Raw genomic sequence first — 13,766 nt, forward strand, 5'->3', positions numbered from 1 at the left:
GTTAAGTTGAAGTTACAGCAAGTTGTTAGCAGTTCGCTAACCACATGCAGGTGAAGTATAAACACAGCAAAATAAACTAAAGAATATGAAGAAACCAAACAAATGGAGGAACATAATGTATTATGTATAATTTGTATAGGAGCATACATTTATGACCACATTAGATTGTATGCTTTTAAGATTAACATTTTAGTTCTTAAAAATGCTCCTTTGAATAGATTATGCTGCTGAATACTGTAAAAGGTCTGTATAAAAAAGAAAGTCATGCTAAATAAACATACACAAACTTTATATTAACAATAAAGTAAATACAGTAAAACAATATTTAATAAATATGATTTATAAGATGAAGACGACATAAAAACGTATTGAACTGTTTTAAAAGTCCATTTGAGAATTTCTGAAACTGAAGCCGACTCGCAATAAACTTGAAACGCACGTCATCTGTGTCATCAGTGAATCCAGCCAATCGTGGATCAGTTGTGTCGTCATCAGAATCTGTGCAGCCGCTCTTCAGAAGCTGCGCTATGGAAAGCCAAATGGGTCAGAATACGCGTGCTTTTCAACGCCGTATTAATTTTAAAACGCCGTTTTCATAACGCCGCCAGGCGTTAAATAAGCGCCGTTACGCGTTAAGTTAACGCCAGACGCCACCACGCGTTAAAATAACGCCACACGCCGATAGACGTTAAGTTAACGCGACACGCCACTTAAGATGCAGATTTATTTACTCATCTACATGGACACACCTCTCATGGCTACAAGGACTCTACGGCAAGTCAGAGCATCCAGTTTGCAAGAGCGCGAAGATGGCTAGCCCTTACAATTATACATATAGCTTTTGTCTCATAAAGTTATCACCCCAGGCATGAATAAGTGCAAATTTGGAAAAGATTTTATTCAACAGTTAAATTAATAAGAAAGTAGTATTATTATTGTATTATTATATTATATTTTGAGTAGGCTATCATTTCAATTTAATAAATAGTTGGCGATAGTTTCACAAAAATAGAAAATCTGTTTATTTACATTTACATTTACATTTACTCAACCTAATGTTGTTTCAAACCTTATGCTGTATTGCGTTTGAGGAAGATATTTTGAAGAATGCTGATAACCAAACTGTTTTAGTCTGTAAATATATTACGATTCCGATGCAGCTTCTGAAACAAAAGTAGAGCATATGTAACTCTAAATTAAATATCATTTTTCTTATTTATATATATATATATATATATATATATATATATATATATATATATATATATATATATATATTTATAAACATAAACTGAAATGATAATCATAGCTGAATTAAGCAGAACTGCAGAGCTGACCCCCACTAAAAATAGACTTATGGGAGTCCCCCCTGATATTTTGTATTAGCATCAACAACAAAGGCAAATCTGAATAATAATAATAATAATAATGCAATTAGGATAGTAAATAAGATTAAACAGACGGAGTATGGGGATTGAATGAAGGCAGTAAATGTTTATTGGTTCACCTCAGATCGTGAAAGCAGGCTGCAGTATTGTCATTCATCATAACAAACAGTGTAGAGATGACTCCCTCGGAAGAAATCCTGCAGGCGCCCCTGAACATATGGACTTAAATTTCAGGAACACTTAATTTGCTCTATTTCTTAAAAACAAATTCAAACAAAGTCACAGCTGATCGCGGTGCATCTCCAAACAAACACACAGCTGTTTCTGAACAACGTTTATGAATGAATCTGCATTTTAGAACAAATCTAGCGAGTCAATGATTTACCCATCACCCATTCATAAAGAGAGTCATTTGCTTTGTGATTCATTGATAAGGCAGTGACATGCTGCCACCTACTGTCGGTTTCAGTTTCATTTTAAAGTATAAATGAGTCATTTAAATCGTTTAATATTTCCATTTTCAAAACTTTATATTTTAAACATTAATTTCATTACATCGTTCTTATGAAATACATTAACGCCACATCCAAGTCTTCTCAAAAAATCTGCATAATCCTTAATGCAACAGCAGAGTTCTGTGTCTTGCAAAGCTGAAATGTTGATGCTGATTTCATTTGACTGGTAACTTATTCTTCTGGATTGTATTTTACTAATTTAATAAAAATTAGATGGAAAATGGGATCAAAAAGCTAAAAAAAAAAATCAAATATTGCCCTATTAATTTATGTTCCTAAACAAAGAAATATCAAAAAAAGAAAAGCATAGAGGCCTTGATACTGTAACGTTACCTTTTAAAAAACTAATTGCAAACGTTTATGCAAAGTGTATTATGTACAAATAATGCAATACTGTACCACTAAATAAGAAAGGTTTTGAGGGCAAAGCTAATCAGGCCAATGGGAGACAATTAATAATCAGTCTCATTTTATATTAAATCATTCTTTCATTTCACTAATCAATCTTTTTTATTTTTTTTATTAAACACAAAGGGGTCATTAATGATGCTTACATTATAGCATGTGCAAATTCACAAACAAAGTATATATAATTTGGCCAAAATTACAGGTACCTATATTAATATTCAAGAATGAACAAATGTACTGTTATTATAGATTACAAAGGTATTTATAATTAAATACATCCAAAAGGTCAGGACTTGCCATACATTTTCTCATTTATTTAACCATTGTAATAATTTCCAAATTTGGACTTATTTGTGTCATTCGATAACTATATTCCCTATATCCATATTTGTAATTGCTTTATTGTAAAATAAATCAGGTAACAACTTTTGAGTATGATTTCAGTTTATCATATGTTATTATGTTTTTAAAAAGGAAGAAAAAGTACCCTCAGAAGATATTTTAGAGCCTAATTGAGTTAAATCTGAAAAAGCAAACAAAATGTAGCTTTAAATATTAATATTTAATTTAGAATTACACATGCTATACTTTTGTTACAGAAACTGCATCTGAATCATTGGGTTGAGTAAATTTAAATAAACATAATTTCTATTTTTGTGAAACTATCACCAACTATTTATTAAATTGAAATGATAGCCTACTCAAAATATAATATAATAATAAAATAATAATATTACTTTTGTATTAATTTAACTGTTGAATAAAATATTTTCCAAATTTGCACTCATTCGTGTTTTAACTTTATGAGACAAAAGCTATATGTATAATTGTAAGGGCTATACTTGCCATCTTCGCGCTCTTGCAAACTGGATGCTCTGACTTGCCGTAGAGTCCTTGTAGCCATGAGAGGTGTGTCCATGTAGATGAGTAAATAAATCTGCATCTTAAGTGGCGTGTCGCGTTAACTTAACGTCTATCGGCGTGTGGCGTTATATTAACGCGTGGTGGCGTCTGGCGTTTACTTATCGCGTAACGGCGCTTATTTAACGCCTGGCGGCGTTATGAAAACGGCGTTTTAAAATTAATACGGCGTTGAAAAGCACGCGTTTTCTGGTCCACTTGGCTTTCCATACTGCGCTGGCTGAGTTCTCCGGCTACTCTCGAATCGCTCTCGTGGTACTTTGACGGCACACGTCACAGTCACGTGGCGTCAGCGCTGTATCAAGTCGGACAAAATTTCTAACCGGCATGCACTGCTTCAAGTCAGCCGACGATCGGTTTGCGCAAAACTGCATGAAGTCGAACAAGCCTAAACTGAGCTTAATGACGTAGACGTCACGTGAGCAACCTGTCTGACAATTGCAAGTCTTCTAATAGATGTGCCAAGAGAAATCTGAATCACCCACCGAATTCCTCAAAACGTTGCTGAACAATTTTGTCCCGTGGCTTTTATGGGCTCTCTGTGGGATCCTCCCTTTACTTCATGCCTCCACGTCCCCCCGAATGCCTCATAGACAGTAAAAGATTGACTACGAGCTTCTCTTCCTGTTCATACGGTAATTTCTCTACTATGCGACAGAGAGTCGCATGTTATGACGGAACCGTTAGCCCATTTTTAAAAAAGCTGCTTCTACAGGACCATAAGGTAAGATACAAGGTAATGGGGCATTATATACATTTTCGTGTTTCTTTAGAAATAATGAATGGACAAATTGAGTCTTTAAACGCCTCAGATGTAAAGTTATTTGCTGTCAAAGAGACGCCAAAATGAATGGAAGTCAATAGAATGCTAACAGCAGGTGAAGGTCCGCTAGCCAATGGCGGCGCCCGGGGATGCTTCAATAAAAGATGAAACCCTGCCCCCCTGCTTCACACATGTTAAATATATTTTTTTTCATGAAAGCACGGAGGAATTGAAGCCATACTATTTTCAAAAACTTACATTTAGTTCAGATGTCTCGCAATGACACTTTTGCGGAATCAGCAGTTCACGCCGCTGCCTGACAACAAGATCGCGACTTTTCGGTGAGTCCCGAAAGTCGTGTGATTTCATTATCAGAAGTTAGAAAAATTATGTGTATTTTAACTATTTTAAGGCCTGTAGATTAAAGATGGATTAAATAAGTAGATTTTTAATTAAAGAAAGGGCTGGGAACATCAGTGAAAGCGTTAAGAACAGCACACATTTCTCTCCATGCCTGTGCCTTTCAATTTGACATGTTTACTCGACTTCTGAATGTATTAATTTATCAAACCTGTGTAGTAAACAACAAAAAGGTCATTAAATATTGAGAGGACCGAACTGATACTGTTGTGTTCCCGCATGGTCCTCAATACCTCCTTCAACCACACGGTGGCGACAAATGACCATGTTCCAGGATCAGAAATTAACCTGGGCAAAACGTCTCACATATTTAAAATGTGGGTGCAAAAATGTTGCCGTAGTTAATTCCTGTTATTTAATGTTTTATGTATTTCAAAGTATTTTATTTTAAGTTTTTATAGTTGTAGTTTTATAGACCTAGTATTGGTAGTTTAGTATAATTTAAGTAAAACCGTTTGAACAATTTACAGCAAATGTTTCCCAGATGACTACAACTTTAATGGTTAAGTATAGCACTTCAAGTGTTTCATGAAATTATTTTTCAGATTGCCTTGATTCCAAGGTTTTTTGCACTGATTAAGGCTGACATAAATGGAAACATCACAGTAAGTCTGAGAACGAAGTATTGTATTATTAATGTTTTTTTTGTAAAAAGTATAATTTCTTTCAGATTCCTTTGAAAATTTATTGAAAAGATTTCTGAATTTCTCCCATTTCTCACAAGAAAATTAAAGCTGTCTATGACTGTGAAGTATGAGACTCTCAGCAGATTCTGCTAATTGAGAAAAGCATCTATGGCTCCGAGTGGCCTTAAGTCGGAGCCACACTGGCACTTATGTGGTCTTTTGTCAAAAACAAAATGCCTGCAATTTCCCTTTTATAGGAATGTCTCTTCAATGTTCTTATCTTTAAAATAATAAAAAATGAATCACTTTTTTTTTTTTCTAAAACATTAGTGCAAACAAGATATTGCGATATTGTACTCATCAATTTTGTAGCTTCTAAAATAAATATATTATGTACAATGAATGATTTTCACCTACGTTTGAACAGTTTACTGGACGTCTCAAATGACTGGGGTTCATTCAGATTTTACTGCAAAGTCTGAGAGATGGGGAAAGAGATGAGGACAATCCTTATTTTATTCACATCAATATCAGCAAAGCCTATGACCAAGCCCTCGAGAGGTACCATGGCTGGATAGTCCTGAAGGTTTTCCAGGGGGGTGTTTTCAGTAGCTTTTGTGGGCATGGCAGGATGGCCATGTTAATTTGTTTTGCATGTTATGAGGCCCTGCAGGAAAGTATCTTCTAAATAGATTGTCTACTCTGTGTAAAATAGATTTTTTTAAAAACCCAGTAATCACAAACAACTGGGAAAGTCATTAGTATGTAAAAAGCTATGGCACTTTTTAATTTTTTTTAAGTGATTGCTTACCCAGCATTTTGTTTGGTTCTGCTGTAGGCCTGCGTTATTCGCTGCCCCATGTCAGCATTTCTTTTGATAATAATGAATGCTAAATTGGACTACTTAATTTGAGACATCCTACAAAATATGTAATTTTTAATGGTGCACAGTTCACACACAGTATGACACACACACTTGAGAGGGCCTAAAACTGAGGTCACAGACTTGATGACTGTCTAAGAGCTTTTGTTGTTGTATGATAGTAGTCGTTTATGCTTGTATGAATGCAGCATAAATGTTTTATTTATTTTTTGGTGTGGGTGGGGATGTGAGGATGTGCTGTTTCATGAAGTGACAATGCTTTATCTTCACTGTACAACAAAACAGCTTGTGTTGCCTGTATGTGCCAGTGTGGCACATATGTGCTGCTGACTGACATCACCGTATTAGCAAAGCCCCCTGCCTGAGTGAGCGGCACACAATCCACCATGTTTATCTCCATGCTAGAGCATTTAAGTAGTAGTAATAGTCCAGACAAGACAGATTACGAAACTGAGTGACTCAGTTTCTGTTGACATGTTCATAAGATTTAATAGATCCTAACAAGAGACACTCCTGAATTAAAGATTAGCTCTAAGTGTGGAATTATAAGGGGAAAGATCGGAATATGGTTATGCTGCAAGTTAAAATCTGATTGGATCCTGGTCACTTGTTTCTTATTTCATGATAATAATATTAAAGGAGAAATTATTATAATGTAATGTAAAATTTACTGGGTTTTCCAAATGGCAGTGTGGGTAGGCCTCTCTCAAGGCCCGTTGTTCAGTTTGTTTACTTTTAGTGATGTCAGAAAACATCAATGATGTGTCAACTCTGAGGACCAATTATAATTGTTATGATTTTATTTCTGCATGTATTATTGCTGTGGAGATGATCCTCCATGGACCTGTTCATTAAAGGTGTGAAATGCTGTAAAGACACACACACACACACACACACACACACACACACACACACACACACACACACACACACACACACACACATACTCACTCACTTACTGCACTGATGCAACAGTGCTTCAGACACTATCAAAGTATACGCTGACATAATCATATGTTTATCATAAACAGGCAACAGACAGTGTTGTCAAGTTATGATATTAATAAACAGTGTGTGCGTCTGGACCATATATACTAACACCAAACACACTGAAAGAACATGAAACATATATAGGCCTACAAACTGACTATCAACATGTTGAAAATAATAAGGCCTTGACAAAAATCTTAGTCGTGGAAAATACTGATTATTTATGCCATAAAAGCGTAAATGTAGTTTGTTAATTTCAGTGTACTCATCTTTACAATATAACAAATTATAACTTTTTTTCTGTTAATCTGCCTTTGGAAATTATATCTCTGAGATCCAGTGTTTTTACATCTTTTTACCTGAGACTGAGAACTGTACATTAGTGCGTGCTTTGGCATTTGCAAAATAAAATCTAAAATAAATCCCCACCTCTCTACAAAAGTCATGAATAATCAGTAAAACTGTCCATAAGAGAGGATTATGTCTCAAAAATTTTAACAGTTAAAATTTTAAGAGTTAAGATGCATTTAACTGATTTTTTAAATCAGCTGTAAAATAAAGCATAGATAAGAGGATCGACTCCTGCATTAGCATACAAGAAATGCAAGAAACGTCATTGTTGAAGAAAATATTTCTTTACCAGTAGTGACAGCTCTTATATACAATATACAGAATGGAATATAGCAAAGCAGATAAACTGTGACAATGATTCCTAATGTCAGAGCAGATTTCCTCTTCGCTTAACCCTCCTTTACACATTTACCACTCTTCATCAGAGAGTTTATAATTTTAATTTGCTGATGTACAATGTAAAATATCTTAAAATATAAAGCTATGATCATGGTGCAAGGGATTAGGAAAAAATATGAATATATCGATGATCCTTAATGGATATGGAATGTTTAAATAGCATCCTCCGTAGCACACACTGGCCTGTGCGGTGTCAAAATATCGGTAATTTATTGCAAAGGCAAAATTGCTACTGAAGCAAGTAAACCAACATATACCGTATTTTCCGGACTATAAGTCGCACTTTTTTTCATAGTTTGGCTGGTCCTGCGACTCCTAGTCAGGTGCGACTTATTTAACAAAATTATTTTGACGAATGAGAAATGAAGATGAGCGAGAGGGCGCTCTATGCTTCTCAGTGTAGGCTTGTACTCAGGTGCGACTTATAGTCCGAAAAATACAGTACAGATGCCCATTAAAGTTTTGGTCATTTTCTTTGGTACAGTAAAGGTTGATACACAGCCACATAACGATCAACAGCAATTAAAACTAAATTACTGAGAGACACATAAAGCAACAGTCCGCTGAAGACTACAAAAAGTTCACAAAAAGTGTGTCCAAAGGACCAAAATGTCTCAATCAGAATTATGACCTCTATGGGTATCACAATAAGTCCAATAAGCATATCGGAAACAACCAGAGAGAAAATAATAAGATTAGTTTGAAGCTTCTTGAAGCGAGAGATGGAGATGATCACCAACAAGTTCAGAAAAACTGTCCATATTGACAACATTAATATCAACACATACATGATATTGTATTCATGACTGGAGCATTTTCCTTGATACATGATGAGTTGATGGCAGGAAAGCAGTATTGAATCTCATGATCCTCTGTCTCATAGACCATGAGTAAATCTCCTCCTGTTAGGAGTTTGTTCTGCTCTTCTTAATGTAATTTGTACAGTGTCTGGATCAGTGTGACCAACCCATCTCCTGCCCACTCTGAAGCTGAACAATGCAATAATTTTCTTTCAATAGTTTCAACCTTGGCAGTCAAATAGCTCATCTTAAGAGGCAAAACTTAAAAACATAAAACTGTATACCTTTGATTTTACATGATGTATATCCACACTAATAGAGTAGATGTAAGAATGTCCCAAAACACTGATTTATCAGCCAGTAAAGCATAAAAAACAAAATTAAATACTTGGAGCATTGTTAAGCCCTGAGTCCCATCTCAAAAAGCAGGTTTAAGTATTAACTACCCAGTTAAGGTGAATTAGAGGTCGATCAATTTTTTCAGTGTCATGAAGGTAGATTAGTTTAAATTGGTGTTCCTAAGTAATTCTACATCTCTGGCCAATCAATAAGTGCATTTACATGGACGCCTTTTGCTTCCATCGGATTGAATTCCTTCTGATTGACTAGTCTGAACATAGTGTTTACATGAACGCTGAATAAAGTGACCGGGTTGATGTGCGTGTTTACATATCACAAGCTTCTGATCGGATTTACTCTTTTGACATGCGCACACTGCATGAATATACAGAGTTTCCTGCTGCTGTCGCATACTGTTTTAAAAAGCACACGTGATATTTATCTACTTCGGGTCCTAATTAGGTAACGACCAGCACATGAACTGTTGTGCTGCTTAATGTTACTGAAAAAAAAGGTGTGAAAGTGTCCCTTCCCACACCCAAAACTAGCCGTCTGTTGATGAGAGTCTTAAACAAGGACTGGTGGGACGTGGTCCTGTTCCACTTCACATACGCTGAGTGAAAGAGGAGTTTCATTTTAAATTGGATCTGGCCAATTCAATCCGATTGACGTGTTTACATGTGTCATTTTTTATTCTGATTGTGCTTCTAGTCCTATTACGATCGGATTAGTAATGTCCATGTAAAAGCAGCTAATGACTGGGTATATCACTGTTTTAAAACACATGAAAAGTTAATGATGTCTACCTAATGGATAATGTGAGCAATAATGATTAAAGGGAGAATAAAAAAGTGCTGCTCATGCTGATAAAAGCAATACATCAATCAAATCTGTAAAGGGTCTACTTTTATTTGAATACAGACAATAATAACAACAAAACTTTGTGCATTTATAAAATAAAGATAACAAACAAGGTGTGCTGTCTGCAGCCTTGGTCTGCGGTGATCTTAATTTACAAACGCGTCATTAAAATGAACTGTTACTCAGTGAATACTCAACGAAGAGACCTGAGAGATATATTTATAGAAACCTAAACGTCTTTTTTAAACTAAACAAATGCTACCAAAACAACGCGATGTCCGTTTTTCACGTTTCCCTTCATTATATCTAATACGACCACTCCTCCACGCTGAATGCGCTATTGAGATTATAATGTTTCACATGAAGCTCGTGGCTTGTAACGCCCATATAGAAAACAAAGCAGCGAGATTTGAGTTATTGGGGGCAGTTGTGGCCCAGTGGTTAGAGGGTCAGACTTGAAACCCAATGGTTGTAGGTTCGAGCCTCAGGTCTGGCAGGGATTGACGGTGGGGAGAGAGAATGTCCAGGGCTCCAATAAGTTTTGCCTGGAGAGTCACTGATCTGATTTTGTCCTTTGTGTCTCTTTGTAATCAGATACCTTTATATTTGAGGATTTTCTTTGTTGTACATCAGCAAGTGATGATTACAATGAGACACAAAGGACAAAATCAGATCAGTGTCTCTCCAGGCAAAATTTATTGGAGCACTTCTACTCCAGAGGTATAATAAATTTTCACCTTCACCATTGTCTTCAATTCGTAAAAATGTGTTATCTTTTACATGATTTATTAATTTAGATTTATATTAATTCATAATTACTGTATATACCGATGATTTTTAACATTTTGCATGAGTATTAATATACAATAATACAAAATAAACATTATTATATGATATATATTAATCTCATGAAATTAATAAATTCTGTACAACTATTTTACAATAATTCATGATACCTAAGGCAAAAATGTTAATGAATGCATATAAATGAACCTTATTGTAAAGTGCTTTTAATTTTAGAGAAAACTGCCAGAAAATGAGAAACAGCATCTCATAACATGTTTAATCTGAAGTGACTTGAATATTAAAGGATAATATTGATTAATGAAAGAATAGAGTGACATAAATTCAGTAATTCAACAATTAAATGTAAATAAATGGCTTTGCAAAACTAAAAACACTTTAGGTATCTCACGGGGTCTCATGGGTGTAAATGTCTTTCTCTCTATCTCTCTCTCTCTCTCTCTCACACACACACACACACACACACACAGATGCAAAGTCCTTTTGTTTTGTTGTTTTATCAAGAAATTGATTATAGTGAACCCTGAAGCCCTGCTATGGATGTCATGGTTTGCTATTTATGAAATGTACAGTATTGTTCAAAATAATAGCAGTACAATGTGACTAACCAGAATAATCAAGGTTTTTAGTATATTTTTTATTGCTACGTGGCAAACAAGTTACCAGTAGGTTCAGTAGATTGTCAGAAAACAAACAAGACCCAGCATTCATGATATGCACGCTCTTAAGGCTGTGCAATTGGGCAATTAGTTGAAAGGGGTGTGTTCAAAAAAATAGCAGTGTCTACCTTTGACTGTACAAACTCAAAACTATTTTGTACAAACATTTTTTTTTTCTGGGATTTAGCAATCCTGTGAATCACTAAACTAATATTTAGTTGTATGACCACAGTTTTTTAAAACTGCTTGACATCTGTGTGGCATGGAGTCAACCAACTTGTGGCACCTCTCAGCTGTTATTCCACTCCATGATTCTTTAACAACATTCCACAATTCATTCACATTTCTTGGTTTTGCTTCAGAAACAGCTTTTTTGATATCACCCCACAAGTTCTCAATTGGATTAAGGTCTGGAGATTGGGCTGGCCACTCCATAACATTAATTTTGTTGGTTTGGAACCAAGACTTTGCCCGTTTACTAGTGTGTTTTGGGTCATTGTCTTGTTGAAACAACCATTTCAAGGGCATGTCCTCTTCAGCATAGGGCAACATGACCTCTTCAAGTATTTTAACATATGCAAACTGATCCATGATCCCTGGTATGCGATAAATAGACCCAACACCATAGTAGGAGAAACATGCCCATATCATGATGCTTGCACCTCCATGCTTCACTGTCTTCACTGTGTACTGTGGCTTGAATTCAGAGTTTGGGGGTCGTCTCACAAACTGCCTGTGGCCCTTGGACCCAAAAAGAACAATTTTACACTCATCAGTGCACAAAATGTTCCTCCATTTCTCTTTAGGCCAGTTGATGTGTTCTTTGGCAAATTGTAACCTCTTCTGCACATGCCTTTTTTTTAACAGAGGGACTTTGCGGGGGATTCTTGAAAATAGATTAGCTTCACACAGACGTCTTCTAACTGTCACAGTACTTACAGGTAACTCCAGACTGTCTTTGATCATCCTGGAGGTGATCATTGGCTGAGCCTTTGCCATTCTGGTTATTCTTCTATCCATTTTGATGGTTGTCTTTCGTTTTCTTCCACGTCTCTCTGGTTTTGCTCTCCATTTTAAGGCATTGGAGATCATTTTAGCTGAACAGCCTATCATTTTTTGCACCTCTTTATAGGTTTTCCCCTCTCTAATCAACTTTTTAATCAAAGTACGCTGTTCTTCTGAACAATGTCTTGAACGACCCATTTTCCTCAGCTTTCAAATGCATGTTCAACAAGTGTTGGCTTCATCCTTAAATAGGGGCCACCTGATTCACACCTGTTTCTTCACAAAATTGATGACCTCAGTGATTGAATGCCACACTGCTATTTTTTTGAACACACCCCTTTCAACTAATTCAACTAATTGCCCAATTGCACAGCCTTAAGAGCGTGCATATCATGAATGCTGGGTCTCATTTGTTTTCTGAGAATCTACTGAACCTACTGGTAACTTGTTTGCCACGTAGCAATAAAAAAATATACGAAAAACCTTGATTATTCTGGTTAGTCACATTGTACTGCTATTATTTTGAACAATACTGTACATCTGAGGGTGCTGTTAACACCTGTGCTACGTGCAGAGATGATTCTCATGTGCATCAATCATTCATTAAAGATGCAAAACACACACAACAGACTGATGCTACAGCTACTGTTTCTACTGCAGAGTCAGTGATTTAAGAATTAACCTCTTAAGAACCTGTGGCCTAATATGAGCACATTCTATTTTTATGAACTTCTCTGAGACTGTACATACAGTACCACAGTTTTAAATCTGTTTGTTATGTACAGAGCATATTCAGGGCTTTCAGAGATACCAAATGATTGGATGTTTCACCATGACCACTCCCTCTCTTTGGTCTTCAAAAATGTCTGAAATTAATTTAATGACACTATTATGGAAATATAATAACATTAATAGTTTTAATTAACATAATAATAATACCATGTAATTATCATTTAAATCTCTGATTTTTTAATTGTGTGTTATAAATCAACATTTCAGGAAAATATTATAGCATTTCAAATCAGAATGTGAAACAGGACATTGATTTCTCATATGAGGACACCTGGAATAAAAACATGTTTATTAGGCATTTTGGGAGATGCAACAAATTAACAGGGAAATATATTACATTTCAATATTCTATGAAATATGATATATCATTATGAAAATCTTGTCAATTATTACTCCCATTATTACACTTCTTTTTTCATTGCATGTTGCCCCAAAATACCATATATGCTATATATTAATATGCTAATTAGATTTAGTTTATAGATACATTGTATATAATGAGAAACCCCGTTTATGGCCATTTTACACACATTTTGCAGAAAGAAAATGTTTAAATTGAATCATTCCATCATAAAATAGTTGAGAATTATCTATATACAAAGTTTAAAAAAAAAAAAAAAATCTCCTGAAAATTAAAAATGGTTTGATGATTTAAAAAAAAAAAAAATCTTGCATTTGAACAGAGTATTATTATAAAGCAATGATACTCAAGGAAACAAACTACATAATATTAAAATGCATATAGTGTAAATTATAATTATTACGATTGTTTACTTTTATGACTTTATAACAATTGCAGTTTTTGTGAAATTTTTCTAAGAATGATGTCTTTATCAGTTTAA

This window comes from Carassius auratus, chromosome 35 (genome assembly GCF_003368295.1).
Source record: "Carassius auratus strain Wakin chromosome 35, ASM336829v1, whole genome shotgun sequence".
Lineage (NCBI taxonomy): Eukaryota > Metazoa > Chordata > Actinopteri > Cypriniformes > Cyprinidae > Carassius > Carassius auratus.